The sequence below is a fragment of the Phyllobates terribilis genome, unplaced genomic scaffold, assembly GCF_046119375.1.
Source record: "Phyllobates terribilis strain yellow unplaced genomic scaffold, ASM4611937v1 Scaffold_7__3_contigs__length_470593459, whole genome shotgun sequence".
Classification (NCBI taxonomy): domain Eukaryota; kingdom Metazoa; phylum Chordata; class Amphibia; order Anura; family Dendrobatidae; genus Phyllobates; species Phyllobates terribilis.
The window spans coordinates 209735540-209753337 of record NW_027362767.1 but is presented as its reverse complement, the minus strand read 5'-3'; the positions used below and the strand labels follow the sequence as shown (position 1 = coordinate 209753337).

At 46.2% G+C, this 17798-nt stretch overlaps 1 protein-coding gene across 1 annotated transcript in view; it reads right to left on the bottom strand.

Moving 5' to 3' along the window:
• ASTN2 (astrotactin 2) overlaps nucleotides 1-17798 on the bottom strand; it is a 1067984-nt gene that overhangs the window by 990282 nt on the left and 59904 nt on the right. The gene's annotated exons all lie outside the window — the stretch shown is intronic.

The following is a 17798-nucleotide window of genomic DNA, read 5'->3' as shown; positions in this document are numbered from 1 at the left end:
TCTGCGGTCTTCAGTAACTCTGCTGTCTGCCTGCGGTCTTCAGTAACTCTGCTGTCTGCGGTCTTCAGTAATTCTGCTGTCTGCCTGCGGTCTTCAGTAACTCTGCTGTCTGCCTGCGATCTTCAGTAACGCTGCTGTCTGCGGTCTTCAGTAATTCTGCTGTCTGCCTGCGGTCTTCAGTAACTCTGCTGTCTGCGGTCTTCAGTAACTCTGCTGTCTGCCTGCGGTCTTCAGTAACTCTGCTGTCTGCGGTCTTCAGTAACTCTGCTGTCTGCGGTCTTCAGTAACTCTGCTGTCTGCGGTCTTCAGTAATTCTGCTGTCTGCCTGCGGTCTTCAGTAACTCTGCTGTCTGCGGTCTTCAGTAACTCTGCTGTCTGCGGTCTTCAGTAACTCTGCTGTCTGCCTGCGGTCTTCAGTAACTCTGCTGTCTGCCTGCGGTCTTCAGTAACTCTGCTGTCTGCGGTCTTCAGTAATTCTGCTGTCTGCCTGCGGTCTTCAGTAACTCTGCTGTCTGCGGTCTTCAGTAACTCTGCTGTCTGTCTGCGGTCTTCAGTAACTCTGCTGTCTGTCTGCGGTCTTCAGTAACTCTGCTGTCTGCGGTCTTCAGTAACTCTGCTGTCTGTCTGCGGTCTTCAGTAACTCTGCTGTCTGTCTGCGATCTTCAGTAACTCTGCTGTCTGTCTGCGGTCTTCAGTAACTCTGCTGTCTGCCTGCGGTCTTCAGTAACTCTGCTGTCTGCCTGCAGTCTTCAGTAACTCTGTAATGGTCCCCTGTCTGCTATCTGTGTCCTGCGTGCCTCACCCGCTTGCTGTACCGACGCCCGTGGCTCGTATGCCCACCCAGACCTTAGGTTTAGAGGATCCACCTCACATAGTGAGCCGACTTGTAACACTACACAAGACGAAACGTTCCCCCTTTGCCAGGGAAGCCCACCACTTCACTAGCAGGGATGGACCCGATAATCCTCAGTCATTTCTTACACTGCTCTGATAAAATGGGCAATAAAGATCTGGCTATTTTCTGTTATTAACCCTATATATTTACCATAGGAAAAGTTCAAAATCCATATAATTGACTACACTCCTGCACGTATTTCTATGGCACGCGCATTTTTCAGGTATGATTTTTTTTTAAATAATTTTTGCAATGCATTAGTATCGCACAGGGTTTTTACAGTCATAATAGCTTTCAAAGACTGTAGATGATTCTTGTCATAACCCAAATGTTGCTATGACTATTATAATTTAAAGGGAATCTGACACCAGGTTTTTAATACCCTATCTGAGAGCATCATGATGTAGAGACAGAGACCCTGATTCCAGCGATGTGTCACTTACTGGGCTGCTTGCTGTCATTTTGATAAAATCCCTGTTTTCTCTGCTGCAGATCTAGCAGTTCTCTGAATGCCGAGCCCTGTATAATCCCGCCCACACGTCTGATTGGCTGCTTTCTGTGTACACTGTGCATAGCCAAAAAGCTGCCAATCAGTGGTGGGGGCGGGTTTGGACTACATGGCAGCAGGTTTACTAGTCCTCTGGTGATACGCTCCTGCTGATAAAACTGTGATTTTATCAAAACTACAACTAGCAGCCCAGTAAGTAACACATGGTTAGAATCAGTGTCTCTGCCTCTGCCTGGTGACAGATTCCCTTTAATTGCCTTTAGTCGTACATATGATTAGACCTTTATTAAAACATTTGCAGAGCACATACAAACTAACTACAGTATTTGTTACAGCCCACTATAGGTAGGAATCTAGAAGAGAGGAAAGGACTACTCTTATCAGAGACATTAAATGATCTTTTTCTAACCAGTCTTTAGCGCTCTTGATCATAGGTTAGAATCTTGTTTGATAAGTGATCCCTTTCTGAGCTGGCAATTCTGGCCAGTAATAGAAAATGAGATTGTGTACAAGGATGGATAGTCATGACTTGTGGTAAGCCACATATCGACATGGTCAGACTACGCAGCAGTGCAGAGATACATTACCGTTCAAAAGTTTGGGGTCGTTTAGAAATTTCATTATTTTTGAAAGAAAAGCACATTTTTTTTCAATGAAGCTGACATTAAATGAATCAGAAATACACTCTATACATTGTTAATATGGTAAATGACTATTCTAGCTACAAAAGTCTTGTTTTTATTGCAATATCTACATAGGTGTATAGAGGCCCATTTCCAACAACCACCGCTCCAGTGTTTTAATGGTACATTGTGCTTGCTAACTGTGTAAGAAGGCTAATGGATGTTTAGAAAACCCTAGAAAACCCTTGCACAAGTATGTTAGCCCAGCTGAAAGCGGTTTGGCTGATTTGAGACGCTATAAAATTGACCTTCCTTTGAGCTAGTTGAGAATCTGGAGCATTACATTTGTTTGTTCTATGAAACTCTCAAAATGGCCAGAAAAAGAGAACTTTCATGTGAAACTCGACAGTCTATTCTTGTTCTTAGAAATGAAGGCTATTCCATGAGAGAAATTGCCAAGAAACTGAAGATTTCCTACAACGGTGTGTACTACTCCCTTCAGAGGAGAGCACAAACAGGCTCTAACCAGAGTAGAAAGAGAAGTGGGAGGCCCCGCTGCACAACTGAGCAACAAGACAAGGACATTAGAGTCTCTAGTGTGAGAAATCGACGCCTCACAGCTCCTCAACTGGCAACTTCATTAAATAGTACACGCAAAACGCCAGTGTCAACGTCTACAGTGAAGAGGCGACTCCGGGATGCTGGCCTCCAGGGAAAAGTGACAAAAAAAAGCCATATCTGAGACTGGCTAATAAAAGGAAAAGATTAATATGAGCAAAAGATTACGGACATTGGACAGAGGAAGATTGGAAAAAAGTTTTATGGACAGACTAATCAAAGTTTGAGGTGTTTGGATCACACACAAGAACATTTGTGAGACGCAGAACAACTGAAAGATGCTGGAAGAGTGTCTGACGCCATCTGTCAAGCATGGTGGAGGTAATGTGATGGTCTAGGGTTGCTTTGGTGCTGGTAAAGTGGGAGATTTGTACAAGGTAAATGGGATTTTGAATAAGGAAGGCTATCACTCCATTTTGCAATGCTATGCCATACCCTGTGGACAGCGCTTGATTGGATCCAATTTCATCCTACAACAGGACAATGACACAAAGCACACCTCCAAATTATGTATGAACTATTTAGGGAAGAAGCAGGCAGCTGGTATTCTATCTGTAATGGAGTGGCCAGCGCAGTCACCAGATCTCAACCCCATTGAGCTGTTGTGGGAGCAGCTTGACCGTAAAGTGCGCAAAAAGTGCCCATCAAGCCAATCCAACTTGTGGAGGGGCTTCAGGAAGCATGGGGGGAAATTTCTCAAGATTACCTCAGCAAATTAACAGCTAGAATGCCAAAGGTCTGCAATGCTGTAACTGCTGCAAATGGAGCATTCTGTGACGAAAGCAAAGTTTGAAGGAGAAAATTATTCTTTCTAATAAAAATCATTATTTCTAACCTTGTCAATGTCTGGACTATATGTTCTATTCATTTTGCAACTCATTTGATAAATAAAAGTATGAGTTTTCAAGGAAAACACAAAATTGTCTGGGTGACGACAAACTTTTGAACGGTAGTGTACATAGAGAAGCCAGTGGTGTAGATATACTTTGGTGACTGCTACAAGGAGATGAATGTTCTACATCTTTATTTGGGCAGATCAGTAGTGTCATGCTGTCACACTGTTGATAGCTCTCTGAATTGCATGGCCGCCTTGAAGAGGTTGTCCACTACTTATACATTGATAACTTATCCTTAGAATAGGTAATCAATGTCTAATTGGCCGGCGTCCGACACCCGTCTCTCCCGCCGATCAGCTGTTATCAGTGAAGGCAGCCGAAAAAACGTATTTGCGGAACTTGGCCATCTACTTCTAGTGGACGGGGCTTGTAACTGCACATCCATGCTCTATTGATTTGCATAGGAGGCGGATGTGCAGTACCAAGCCTCGGCCACTACAAGTAGACGGAGCAGCTCGGAAAGTGAGTACTTCCAGCCGGCAGCCACTGCCGCCACTGATAACAGCTGATCAGTGGGGGTGCCGGATCCCAGCCAATCAGACATTGATTACCTATTCTAAGGATAAGTCATCAATGTATAAGTAGTGGACAACCTCTTCAAGGCGGCCATGCAATTCAGAGAGCTGGCGACAGTGCTTTCTCTCCCGGTCCCCTTATAGATGGCAGAATTTCCCGACATTATCCAACAGGACAGAGATGGGAGGGATCCATGCACATTACACGGTTGGTTGGTCAAATTCAAGGGATTGGGACAACTTTGCTCTAAGTTTTATGGACACATATTGAGCAAAAACAGAGCAAGGGAGGTAAACACAAATAAAATCGGCATACAGTGTGATGAAGCAGGACACGTGGTCAAGCAGAGTCAGCAACAAAGACTATAAATGTAGCAGGAACTGAGGGCCTAAAAATTAGGCAGCAGCCGGATCAGGTGCACTTAACACTGGAACAAACAGAAAGACAACCTCTTATATGGAGGCAAGAAGATTGCTGGGAATCAAGGACAAGTGAGCGCCATCACAGCAAATAACAAAGAAGGGGAAACTAAGACTAAGCCCAGGTCATATAAAACAAGAACTAGTTCCATGTGCTAATCCATGCTGGGTTAAAGTGGTAACCCATCAAACGCCTCTGACGTCACCACCCAGGGCCTTTTAAGGCTGCCTCAGACAGTCATGTGCTGTCTTGAGTATTGAGATTGCATTGCTCCCAGCAACCAAGTACTTGTCAGGAGTTTCTTCACCTTTCACTTGTCTCAAGTTCCAGCCAGGTTTCTAATCATCCACTGCTGCTCCTGAGTTTCATTCAACTACCAACCTTTATTTTCAAGCTCAGTCAACACCTTTACAAGCAAGAAGCAGTTGCTATTTCATCACTGCTTTCCTCCTATTAACTATTTGCTTGCTGCTTTTTCAGATTGTTTATTCATTTGCTGTTCCCGTGGGTGTCCTCACATGTGACTCTGCTTCCACAGGTGCTTCCTGCTCCACTTATGTGTCTGCGATCTTACATACTCCACTATCCTTGCTTTCGCTGATGCACAAGCGATCTAGCAAGACTCACTCTGCGGTACTGTCCCCTCCGGTTCATGCTGCTCCTTACATTAGGCCTTTCCACTAGTCTGCCTCATACTGCACTGCTGCATCTGCTTGTAGCAGTCATTTAGCCTTAGGAGGGCGTGGCCGGTCTTTGCAGAAATTTAACCCTGCTGGGTCCTGCAGAGATTAGGTTCCCTGGCCTATTCCTCAGGTCCTTTTATTAGGCAGCATCGCCTACTACTCCCTACCCAAACGTTGGTTCCTGCTCTGATAGCACACGTTTATGCATTCTTCTGTATTCCGCTTCCCGTTAAGGACCTGGCCTGTTTACCTGACCACTCTGCTCCTGATCTTGGCTATGTTTATTGATCCCATGCTGCCTGCCCTATATTGAACCGCCTGACTACGCCTCCGAGTCGCCCCTCTGTACCGCCTACACGCGCCTCTGACCTTCCATTCAGCTGCTACAGGCCCGATGACTGCCTTGGAGTGGCACCTGCTGACTACCTGTGGCAAAGCCATCAGAGGCTCTAGCGAATTCCCGGTAGTCACTTAGTTACGCCCCTCCAAGGTAAGCCCGGCCTGTGGCGCAGTGAGTCCATACCCACCAGTATTACACTGACTTCTTCAGACACTGCTGAGCAAGCCCCAATTAGGACACAAACAAAACTGTCTTTAACATCAAGACACATCCAGTCTGGTCAGCTTCCCCCAGCAGACTGACTTAGATGAACACCTAGCCTGGTTATATGCACAGCCATCCAGGTGCACTAATCAAAGCCTGCAGAGCTAGGATTTCACCCTAGGCTACCTGCCATTACTACACTACTTAAATGACTAACTGTACATACATCTAGTATACATTGGCCCAGATAAATAAGACATTGAGACGTTTTTTCCACATAAATAGAATTCTTCTTAGAAAACTGATTCTTATGTAACCCTTTCCTTTTTTGCTTTATCAGACAATTTAGATTGTAAAAGGTTTGGCAGATGTAATAAATGGAATTGGCTAATGCATTATTTTTAAATTTACAATCTAAGACCAAAATGTCTCTATAAAAATTACCTTTGCAATTTCGTGCATACACATTTTATTACCAGTGTACTTTTTTTGGTCTGATGTGTAAAAAAAAAAAAAAAAAAACTCTTGCATTAAATACACACTGATCAGCCATAACATTAAAACTCTAGCCTAATAGTGTGTAGGTCCTATTCGCGCAGTCAAGCCAGGTCTGACTCGAGTCTTGGATTCCTCAAGTGGTATCTGGCACCAAGACGGTAGCAGAAGATACTTTAAGTCTAAGCGTAGTGAGTGGACCCCATGGATCGGACTGGTTACAGGAAGGTACTGTGTGTCCAGACTTCGTGTCTGCTCTCCATCAGATAACTCACTTCAATTACCAGTTCACAGCAGGAGGTAATTGAAAGTAGCTGAACAGGGGTGAAATGTAGTGTTTTTAGAGCACTGGTTCCCAATTTATGAAGCCTCAATATGAGGGCGACACTATTCACAGCATGCGAACAGTACATTTCTCTTCTTTCTCTGTAAAATTTTTACACTGGTTACCATTTAATGGTTTTCCTCGTTATCTTTCTGAGCTATTTAACGAACTTTAACTTTTTTGTTGCATAGACTTGTATATCACTTGATGCTGCCTTTAAGTTGTTTTTTTTTTGCAATTTCTCGCTGCCTCATGCAATCTAGTCTCTAGGAAAAAAATCAGGGACATCCACTCCTGCGAAGATTGGCAAGTGTATTGAATGTTCGCAATTTCTAAGTGTCTTTCTCACCGTAGAATGATGGTCTTCAAATTGTTTGGAAATGGCCTCATAACCTTTCGCACACTGATGAACAGCAACAATTGCTTCCCTGAAATCACTGCAGATGTCTTTTCTCCTTGACACGGTGTTAACAAACCGGAATGCTACAGGCCAAGCAGCAAAAAGGTTTTTCCTTTTTATAGAAAGGTTGCAGCACTTCCGGATCAAAAAATCAAGTGTGTTCAATTAGTAACACCTATAGAAGCACCGAGAGGAAAATGATGTCTTTCTTCGCACACTGCTCATTCCACCAGTCATCAATTAATAGTGACTATATTCGATTTATACGTATTTACACATAAAATGCCACTTTCCGATTCAGGACATGTATATTGCATTGGGGATGGGTTTTTTTTTCGTTAGCTAAAGATTAAAGAACACCTTCAGCAAACTTTACTGTCTGACCCCCGGAGAGACGAGTCTTCCTTTCACCGATGTAGTTCAGTTAATTTTCTGCTCCCAAACGAGTTACTCGAACAATAAGTAACGCAGTACAGTATAATAACTCTTCAGAGAAGTGGTGGGGATGACCACAAAGGTCTCCGAAATGAAAGAATCTGCCACCGTCTCCACACAAGTTATCCGAGGAAAACAAAATTAGAAAAGATGACCCTGGCACCTCGAAGAACTGCAGACTGGAATTCAGCTGTCAGTCCCCTCTGAGCCTAAATTCTACGTGCGAGTCCTAAATCCCATAGTATATGCAATAGAAATGACACATATCGCAGCTTTCTGGTAAAAAAAAAAAAGGCTAAAACTGTCACAATTTTTGTTCATCTAGTACAGGGGTCTCAAACTTGGCTGGGTATATGGGCCGCACATGGAAAAAATTTGAATTTGGGGGGCCGCATTCTTTGTTCAATGTGACATTTTTAGTGATACCATTTTTTTTTGTATACACCTTTTGAACATTTTTTCCGTGTTTATTTTTTTATGGCTTGGGTCGTTATGGATGTGGCGATGATAAACGTGCACTTTTTTGTGTTTACTTTAGTTTACATATAAAACAGCATTTTTAGTGCCCAATATTTTTTCATGCTTTATTTTTCTTTTTTTGATTTTTACAATTTTGTTTCCCCCAATTGGCCACATACAGTAATATTGTCTTACAATTAGCATCATATAGTAATAATGGCAAACATCTTGTAGTAATGTTCCCCATCCAAGTCCCCATCTTGTACTAATGTGCCCCATCCAGGTCCCCATCCTGTGGCTATGTGCCTCATCCAGGTCCCCATCTTGTGGCTATGTGCCCCATCCAGGTCTCCATCTTGTGGCTATGTGCCCCATCCAGGTCTCCATCCTGTGGCTATTTGCCACATCCAGATCCCCATCTTGTGGCTATGTGCCCCACCCAGGTCCCCATCTTGTGGCTATGTACCCCATCCAGGTCCCCATCCTGTGGCTATTTGCCCCATCCAGATCCCCATCTTGTGGCTATGTGCCCCATCCAGGTCCCCATCTTGTGGCAATGTTCCCCATCCTGGCGCCCATCTTGTGGCTATGTGCCCCATCCAGATCCCCATCTTGTGGCTATGTGCCCCATCCAGGTCCCCATCTTGTGGCTATGTGCCCCATCCAGGTCCCCATCTTGTGGCTATGTGCCCCATCCAGGTCTCCATCTTGTGGCTATATGCCCCATCCAGGTCCCCATCCTGTGGCTATGTGCCCCATCCAGGTCCCCATCCTGTGGCTATGTGCCCCATCCTGGTCCCCATCTTGTGGCTATGTGCCCCATCCAGGTCCCCATCTTGTGGCTATGTGCCCCATCCAGGTCCCCATCTTGTGGCTATGTGCCCCATCCAGGTTCCCTCTTGTGGCTATGTGCCCCATCCAGGTCCCCTCTTGTGGCTATGTGCCCCATCCAGGTCCCCATCTTGTGGCAACGTTCCCCATCCTGGCGCCCATCCTGTGGCTATGTGCCCCATCCAGGTCCCCATCTTGTACTAATGTGCCCCATCCAGGTCCCCATCTTGTGGCTATGTGCCCCATCCAGGTCCCCATCCTGTGGCTATGTGCCCCATCCAGGTCCCCATCCTGTGGCTATGTGCCCCATCCAAGTCCCCATCTTGTACTAATGTGCCCCATCCAGGTCCCCATCTTGAGGCTATGTGCCCCATCCAGGTCCCCTCTTGTGGCTATGTGCCCCATCCAGGTCCCCATCTTGTGGCTATGTGCCCCATCCAGGTCCCCTCTTGTGGCTATGTGCCCCATCCAGGTCCCCATCTTGTGGCTATGTGCCCCATCCAGGTCCCCTCTTGTGGCTATGTGCCCCATCCAGGTCCCCATCTTGTGGCTATGTGCCCCATCCAGGTCCCCATCTTGTGCCTATGTGCCCCATCCAGGTCCCCATCCTGTGGCTATGTGCCCCATCCAGGTCCCCATCTTGTGGCTATGTGCCCCATCCAGGTCCCCATCTTGTGGCTATGTGCCCCATCCAGGTCCCCATCTTGTGGCTATGTGCCCCATCCAGGTCCCCATCTTGTGGCTATGTGCCCCATCCAGGTCCCCATCTTGTGGCTATGTGCCCCATCCAGGTCCCCATCCTGTGGCTATGTGCCCCATCCAGGTCCCCATCTTGTGGCTATGTGCCCCATCCAGGTCCCCTCTTGTGGCTATGTGCCCCATCCAGGTCCCCATCTTGTGGCTATGTGCCCCATCCAGGTCCCCTCTTGTGGCTATGTGCCCCATCCAGGTCCCCTCTTGTGGCTATGTGCCCCATCCAGGTCCCCATCTTGTGGCAACGTTCCCCATCCTGGCGCCCATCCTGTGGCTATGTGCCCCATCCAGGTCCCCATCTTGTACTAATGTGCCCCATCCAGGTCCCCATCTTGTGGCTATGTGCCCCATCCAGGTCCCCATCCTGTGGCTATGTGCCCCATCCAGGTCCCCATCCTGTGGCTATGTGCCCCATCCAAGTCCCCATCTTGTACTAATGTGCCCCATCCAGGTCCCCATCTTGAGGCTATGTGCCCCATCCAGGTCCCCTCTTGTGGCTATGTGCCCCATCCAGGTCCCCATCTTGTGGCTATGTGCCCCATCCAGGTCCCCTCTTGTGGCTATGTGCCCCATCCAGGTCCCCATCTTGTGGCTATGTGCCCCATCCAGGTCCCCTCTTGTGGCTATGTGCCCCATCCAGGTCCCCATCTTGTGGCTATGTGCCCCATCCAGGTCCCCATCTTGTGGCTATGTGCCCCATCCAGGTCCCCATCCTGTGGCTATGTGCCCCATCCAGGTCCCCATCTTGTGGCTATGTGCCCCATCCAGGTCCCCATCTTGTGGCTATGTGCCCCATCCAGGTCCCCATCTTGTGGCTATGTGCCCCATCCAGGTCCCCATCCTGTGGGTATGTGCCCCATCCAGGTCCCCTCTTGTGGCTATGTGCCCCATCCAGGTCCCCATCTTGTGGCTATGTGCCCCATCCCGGTCCCCATGTTGTGGCTATGTGCCCCATCCAGGTCCCCATCTTGTGGCTATGTGCCCCATTCAGGTCCCCTCTTGTGGCTATGTGCCCCCTGTTCTTCACACACATAAAATAGAAAAAAAAAAGATGATTCTCACCTGTCCTCCGTTCCCTCGGCGTCCTTCCTGCAGATGTGGCCCGCAGGCACCACAGAGTCCGACCCCTTGACGATCCCGACCTGGTCCAGGAGGAGCCGCCGACAGCAGCGCTGCATTGCCGCACAGAGACTGTCTCCCAGCACTGCATTTTCAATGTCAGCCGCCGGCCAATCAGAGGCCAGCAGCTGATAGCTGCGTATGGCAATGACGTCATACTCGCTGCGCCGACACGCAGATATCAGCTGCTGGCCTCTGATTGGCCGGCGGCTGGCATTGGAAATGCAGTGCTGGGAGACAGTCTCTGTGCGGCAATGCAGCGCTGCTGTCGGCGGCTCCTCCTGGACCAGGTCGGGATCGTCAAGGGGTCTGTGCCTGCGGGCCGCATAAAGCAGCCTCAGGGGCCGCATGCGGCCCGCGGGCCGCGTGTTTGAGACCCCTGATCTAGTATGTAATACCCCCCATAGACATTAGATTGTCATGGAAGATAAGGATCCGACATGTCCGGTTTCAGACAGCCGATCCTTTTTTTTTTCTTTAAGGGCTCGTACATATGCATGTTTCCATCAGATGAGTGCTATCTGTGGTTTTCATGGGTCGCACTAGTACACATGTTATTCTATTGGGCCGTGCACATGTCCAATTTTTCCTTGGATCGAGTGATCCAAAGAAAAGATCGCAGCATGCATGATTTGCCTCTAATGGCACTCATTCATTCATATCTACGGGTCCGTGAAAAAAAATCGGACTGCACTCAGATGACTTCCAAATGTGGTTTGATTTTCATTGACTGACATAATGGAGAAGGTGAAGACACTTTTTTTTTCTACCTCCAAGAAAAGTGAATGAGAATCCTGAAGTCTTACACACACGTTGCTTATTTGTGACTTGCAGATTTGGTGCGATTCTCCTGCTAAGGCTATGTTCACACTAGGCATTTCAGCATTTTTTTTCTGCAGCAAAACCTACTCTCTTGGAAGGAAAGAAGATGCATGTCAAAAAAGCAGTTTTTGGTGCTTTTTTTGGTGCATTTTTTGATGCGTTTTTGGTGCGTTTTTCAGGATCCCAAAGTTCAGCTTTGCTTTCGCCACAGAAGCATGAACACAGGTCACCAATGCAAAACATATGTGCAACCATAATAACCAGAATTACAAATATAACAGTGGGGGAGGTGTATTGTTCAGGAATAGTTTTTCTATGACACTGGCAGTGCATTGAGTTTGTAGGACACTCTTTATTTTCACGTTACAGTCTACCATTCAATTGCTCAGGTATTGTTCAATCTCACACCTAGCTCAGCCAATGTTTACATTGTACAAATCACTAATTTAATAAAACTGTTCTAATTCAAACTGCCATCTCTGTGACCAAGACCAGATGGTAAAATCATAAAAATAAATGTGCTTCACATACTGCTGTACTTTTTTTTTTCACTAAAAACACAGCAAAACCTGATGTTCACACTAGGCGTTTTTTTCAGCGTTTTTTCTCCACCCATTACTTCCAATGGGTGAAAAACGCTGACAAAACGCTTAAAGAAGTGACATGCTCTGTTGTGCAAAAAGCCAAGCAAAGCACAAAATACTTATGACACAAAAATCAATGTGTGAGCATGAGATTTCTGGAATCTTATAGACTTTGCTAGTACTGTAAAATGCCACTGAAAATTTGCATTAAAAAAACCGCATCAACAAAACCCTGAAAAAACACCTAGTGTGAACATAGCCTTAGAGATGCAAAAAAGGTGCAGAAATTTCTGCATCAAATAGTTAACGTTTGCACATACCCTGTTCCTGATTTTCTGCAGCATTTCTGCACCTTTTAGATATATTTGTGTTTTTTCTTTCATTGCATTTTTAGTTTAGTTTTTATATGTGTTTTTGTCTCTTTTTTGGTAATCTATGCTTAAAATAAAGCTGTTTTGTTTTTGATACTTCCTGGTAATATGCTTTCACGAAACTTTATTGATACAGTCATGTGCGGATTACATCAGTTTTCATTGTGATTCCGAATGTGCATTTTTTTACTTAAGGATTTTTCGTATCTAATTGAATTCTATGGGGAAAAATCTGCACATAAAACCGAACGTACCCGCAAGAGAAATTGACATGTCGCGGATTTCAAACACGCACCGCATGTGAGTTTACACAGTCGTGTTCTTATTTTGTTACTCGTGAGAGATTCTTGGAATTCAATAGAGTCAATAATTACTAATTTTTGTAGAATATTGTGGAGTTGTCATTTGTTTCAGCCATTAGTTGCATTGTATAGCGCCCCATAGACCTGATGCACTGAAATGGATGAGTAAATATTAATATAAGGAGGTAACTTCATCAGGCCTAGCGTGCAAAAATTTGGAGTGATAAGTGTATTTTCTGGAAGTGTTCTCAATTGTTCAGCATTTCACACTGTTGGACGGGTAATGTATTATTGAAGCAAAACTACTCTCCAAAAATAGAATTTTCCCTGAACACCCATTTTTGGTGAGGTGGTTTATACAAAACTCAACGTGAAAAATGAAATTCTTTTTCATTCTTATTTAACTACATTTGTGTTTTCATCACATTTGTGATGTGCGTTCCATAGATGGCGACATTTATACCCGTACTATACTGTACATACGCAACTTTAAAAACAGAGTTGCATTGGTCATGTGAAGGCTCCCGATGCTACCTCATGGAAGAAGGTAATGGCATTACACTTTATAACTACAGCTGGGCATGTCTTCTCAGACTGCACACAGCCTCTGCAGACTCTTCTCAGACAGAGATTCTGGCCTGTCTCTCTCTTGAGCTCCAAGACACATCCAGTCTGGTCAGTTTCCCTAAGCTGACTGACTTAGATGAACACCTAGCGTGTTTATATGCAGAGCTAGCCAGGTGCACTAATCAAAGCCTGCAGAGCTAGGATTTAACCCTAACCTACCTGTCATTGCTACAAGGGGTTTGCTGGTGAAAACACATGATCAAGATAGATCTCATAGTTTGTTATTAACCTGCATATTAATAGCATCCTGACACCATGCGGCTGCTGCACTGAGAACCCTGCTGCTGGGAGGAAATTAACTTTATTCTCCCCTGTAGCCCCGCTCTTTCAGTCACAGGGGTGGCGCCAGCACGGGCTCAGTCACCGCTCTGTGAATATAGAGCAGAGGCTGTATCCATGGCCCCGGCACTGACTAACAGCAGGCTCAGCATTATGGCCGACTGTCAGTCAGTGACAGAGACGCGTTTACAACCGCCGCTCTATATACACAGAATGGTGACTGAAACCGTGCCGGTGCCATCCCCACAACTGAAAGAGTGAGACTGCCGGGGACAATAAAGTTAATTTCCTCCTGGCAGCGGGGCTCTCAGTGCGATGGCCACATGGTGTCAGAACACTATTAACCTGCAGATTAACCCTATATCTGCAGGTTAATAGCGTTATTTTACATGACAGGTTCCATTTCAGGTTGAAAGTAAACTTAAGTCCATGGAGTTCAACCTGTAGCCTAACATGTTGATCCAGAGGAAGGCAAAAAAAAACATAAGACAGATGCTAATTTCCACATATTAGGGAAAAAAATCCTTTCTAACTCCAAATACGGCAATCAGACTAGTTCCCTAGATCAAGGTGATAACTTACTGATTGGTGAGGGTCTGACTAGTTGGACGCACACTGATTGGCAAATCGAAGAGGGACGAGAGAGCGACAGAACAGGGTCGAGAATTTAATTTAGATAGTGATCAAAGTGAGCCCTGTCAATCATGCTCAGGGGAAGTGAGGAGTATGCTAGCTTGAGGTGGGAGGAACGGTGCACCGAGTCCTTGGCCATGCCAAGGGTGCACCAGGGCTCCATAATTAGCAGGGGGAATAAAACTTTTTTTATGTAAAAGTAAATTAGTGAAATCTACACTACAGGTATGATTTTTAAAGTGGTTAAAGTCCCTTATATAACCACATATGTGGTTTAATTAGAGTTTTGGGGGTGACAGACTGCCTTTAAACTGACTGGCCGAATAAAGATTAAATGCTCTTTTAACTGCACAATGAACAAAAGTGAAACCCAAAAAACAATGGGGGAAATGACCGTTTTTCAATTGCATTTCACAAATAAATTATTTTCCTTTTTTCCAATATATTTTACATATGTTGTTGCTCCGTTGATGCTGATGGGTTGTCATGGTCTAACGTAGGCCTCCAGGTCAGCCATCTATGCATTCTTATTATCCTGTATGTAATGCACACACCCGGGCTGAGCGGCGTGTGCGTGTGATTCCACTGGACCGTGCCGGAGAGTGAATGCCTGGAGGGGCGTAACTAGGTATTCACCCGATCCGACCAGGGTCGCACGACGGCATACGACGCCAGTGCACCAAGGAGGAACCGAGCAGAGGGACCAGGTGCTACTCCAGGACAGACCCCGGACACGGCTGTTGACCCACACAGGGGAATACAGGAACAGACTGGTTAGGCTGGCACAACTGGTATGCAGGCAGGGGGGTACAGGCAAGCACGGCTAGAGTGCAGACAGGAAGGCACTAGCAGGTAGGAACACAGGCGGGATAGGACCCAGTACACACTGGGACTCTGGAACAGAACCACAGATGTGGCGGACAAACACAGCAGAGTGAGGCCGCCCAGAGAGGTGAGCAAGAGCAGAGCAGGACGAGACCGCCCGGAGCGGTGAGCAAGAGCAGAGCAGGACAAGACCGCCTGGCGCGGTGAGCAAGAGCAGAGCAGGACGAGACCGCCTGGCGCGGTGAGCAAGAGCAGAGCAGGACGAGACCGCCTGGAGCGGTGAGCAAGAGCAGAGCAGGACGAGGCCGCCTGGAGCGGTGAGCAAGAGCAGAGCAGGACGAGGCCGCCTGGAGCGGTGAGCAAGAGTAGAGCAGGACGAGGCCGCCTGGAGCGGTGAGCAAGAGTAGAGCAGGACAAGGCCGCCTGGAGCGGTGAGCAAGAGTAGAGCAAGACTACCGGAGCAGTGAGCAAAAGGATAAGAGCGGAGCGAGACTGCCGGAGCAGTGAGCAAAAGGGTCAGAGCGGAGCAAGGCTGCCGGAGCAGTGAGCAAAAGGGTCAGAGCGGAGCAAGGCTGCCGGAGCAGTGAGCAAGGCAGAGCAGGCTAGAACCGCCGGAGCGGTGATTAAGGCAGAGCAGGGGGGACAGGGCTCTGTTCACACGGAACAGACAGGAAGGGAAAGGCAGAGCCAGATACCCACAGGGTACTTGCAGAAAAGTAGCGAGTGGACCACAAACTCACAAACGGGAGTACAGAGACAACAAGCAGGAGTTAGGTACGAGTTCAGACTCTGCAGAAAAAGGAAAGGAACGGACATAGAGAAAAAACAGGTAAAAGATTGGAGAGAGTTCAGACTGGAACTGAGTGTACGGAGGAGACCGACACTGCAGCGGAATACAGGAACGGGTCTGGGAATACGGCCCCCAGAGAGGCGGGACGAACAGGCAAGGAGCGTGTTCAGACAGGACAGACAAGATACAGGAGCGGGTCTAGGTAATCGGCCCCTAGAAGGCGGGAGGAACAGGCTAGGAGCGTGTTCAGACAGGCCTGGAAATACAGCCTCCAGGATAGGCAGACAAGAGAACACAGAACGGGACCTGGCACCTTCAGAGTGAAAGCACACACTGAATGAAACACAATGCTCAGGCAGGGATTGATTGGGGCAGCTGGGTTAAATACCAGGTGACAGACAGCAATAGGCTGAGGACGCACAAGGGGTGTGACCCACAACAGGTACAAAAAGCAGGAAGTGATCTGGCGCCGCCCTTAAGCAGCAGAAACAGACACAAACAGACAGCATGGAGGGAAGCCAGAGAGACATTCTGGACTGGAGATCAAGTGCGCGCTCTTGCACAGTGGGAGATGGACCACTATGCAAGGACGCCGCCAGGTATGTTACACTGTATTTTTGGTTCCCCTCTGCTATGGATACTGCTAGTGATGATCGTGAATGTTGCTGGTGGGTGTAAGCTGTATAACACAGCCAGCACCTGCTATGTCTGGTAGTTGTCTCTGATCCATATATGTGTACCTTACATGCACTGTATACATATCCAAACATGGACAAAATTGTAGGTCCCCTTCTGTCAAAGTGAAAATAACAAGCGAAGGAAAAACTGGAGAGATAATAAGCGCAATAGAGTCTTATCCAAGTGGAAAATGGGGAGATAAAAGCGATTTATGCTCATCAGGGGGGTTGTGACAGTCACAACCCCTATATAAGCTTAGTAATAGGCTGCTACAGATCCACGATTAGGAGAAGCTTGTGAGGCTGGAAATAAGTGAGAAAAAAATCATCGCTGCCAATGGTCCAGAGATGAGCAGGAGACCGGAATTGCTGAAATGCGGATTATTAGTCAACGCGTTTTGAAGTAAACATAGCTCTTCATCAGGACAAACCACAATGATCAATCTCTGGACCATTGGTACTGTGGATTTTGCACTCACTTATTTCCAGCCTCACAAGTTTCAAAGTAAAAAAAAAACCCACAGTACTCACTGAATTAACTTGACACTGACAAAAGTAATTTTAAACTTTTAGAATATCAATCAATGAAAATCAGATGTTGCTTTTTAATTAAGTCGTATCATAAAAAATGTAAATTGTCTATAACTTTCTCTCTAATCTCCTGAGACAGCTCTCTTCTCAGCTTTTCTTGGTCTATTTTCAGTGTGGTACACACCATGATAACAAACAGCACAATGACTACTTTTCACCCTTCAAACAGGCACTGACTGATGACACCTGTGATGCTAATTACAGGACACACCATAGTTTAACAAGTCCCTGTGGGCAAATTACTTTCAATCTTTTCTAGGTGTGCCGCCATTTTCATTAGTTTTTTTTTATATATATATATTTTTCTCTCGTTGAACCACAAATCAAAAGCAATAACCGATTCTTATTCAGTAAATTTTAATTGAAAATTACTTTTTGTCAGTTTCAAGTTTTTGTAGGTTTTTCTTTCTTTAACAGAAGGGAATCAGCACTTTTGTTCACGTGAGTAAAAAACAAATCTAATATAAAACTCCTTCAATGTGTACTGATCTATAAGAGAACTTTTTACTTGTTTTTTTTTAATCTCACTAAGAAACCGTTACACCATTATAGTGATAGTTCTACTTAAAAGTAGAAAGAGAAAAACAGTAAATAAAAACTAGGTTCCGGACATCTACTCAGTGAGCTTGACAGCAACCGCCGAAACATATCAGCAACGTCTTTGGAACAAACATCATGTAACCTATTCCTCAAGGGAAACCGAGTAGGTCACACAAAGTCCAATCTAGGCGCAGCGTGGTGCAGCAGGATTTCTTCGGGGGGTTTAATTATTTACTG